Here is a 1473-nt window from a genome sequence, read left to right on the forward strand (position 1 = left end):
ACCACAATACACCTAGATAGAATACTGTATTTTAAACTGCAATTTGTATTGAATTTGTTGAGTGTCAGTGACAAGCCAAATCTCCGTAACTTCCTATGATGCTGGTGCACCTTCATTGTAGTAGCATCTACCGTATGTGCTGGGCCCAGGACAGGTCATCTGATGTGTTTAAGCATCCAGAAATTTAAAGCTGTTGACTCTCTCCACCACCCATCAGTTATGAGCAGATTGGATTGTTTTCCTGGGCTCAGAGGTATGCATTGTATGAGAAGTATAAATAAGGAATACGGAACATCCCCTCTCCCACAGCACAAATGTCCAATACTGGAGAACAATGCAGATGATGTTCAGAGGGGATTAGTGGACCAACATTTTCACCCAAAGGCTCATTGGAATCTGGAACATACTGCTTATCAGGATGGGGGAGAGACTTTCTCCATACGAGCATTTTGAATACCGAGACAGATTACAGAACTGCTATAAATGGGATTGATATAGATGGGTACATGATGGTGGACATAGTAGACCGGAGCCTTTTGCTGTGCTGCATGACCAATTCTCTACGGATTTCATTGACCCTCTATTTTGGAGTTTGGTTCCTTGAAACAGGAAATACTGCTCCTCACCCCCCATGACTGCCTTCATAATCTTTAAGGTTACCGCTCAGAAATTTGCCGAGCCAGACACTGTTTGCTCACTTTAACTGAAGGCATTGTAGAAACACAGAAAATAGGTGCAGGAGTAGGCCCTTTGAGCCTGCACCGCCATTCAATATGATCATGGCTGATCATCCAACTCAGAACCCTGTACCTGCTCTCTCCATACCCCTGATCCCTTTAGCCACAAGGGCCATATCCAACTTCCTCTTAAATATAGCCAATGAACTGGTCTCAACAAGACTCGCTTCTTCGCTGTATTTTGAATCTGTCTTCAAGATTGTCACTTTGCTACACTTCAAAACAAAGTCTCTCCTATCAATTCCCCCGTGAATCCTTGAAACTTTCTGAACTGACATTCGGAGACTGCTCCAGTAAGACTCTGTTAAGAATTGTTCCTAAGTTTAACTGTTTGGGCGCTATAGACGCATAGCGGTTAACATTGTTTTAAGTTAGTCACTTGTTTAATTCTCTGTTTCTGCTTGAGTGTTAATAAACTTAGTTGTTTTGCAATAATTCCCTCACTCCTTTCCACATCTATTATTGCTGGTTCCACGTAACATAAGAAACATTCAAGCATCTTAGAACTAGACTTTCTATTGAGATCTTTGCTTACTGTACAGGGTGCACAGGACAGGTACCCACAACGTGTTGGGTTCTGGTCCCACATAAGTAGTACCACTCGCTTGTTAATTTTGCGAGCCTTGATCAAGATGGTAAAGGATATAACCCACAAATGGCAAAGCCTAAATACAGAGATGAAAATTTATGGACTTCGCAAATAGCAAAGGTTTAATAATAAAATTAACTTCAGAAA

Source organism: Hemitrygon akajei, chromosome 19 (assembly GCF_048418815.1).
Source record: "Hemitrygon akajei chromosome 19, sHemAka1.3, whole genome shotgun sequence".
NCBI classification, from domain to species: Eukaryota; Metazoa; Chordata; class Chondrichthyes; order Myliobatiformes; family Dasyatidae; genus Hemitrygon; species Hemitrygon akajei.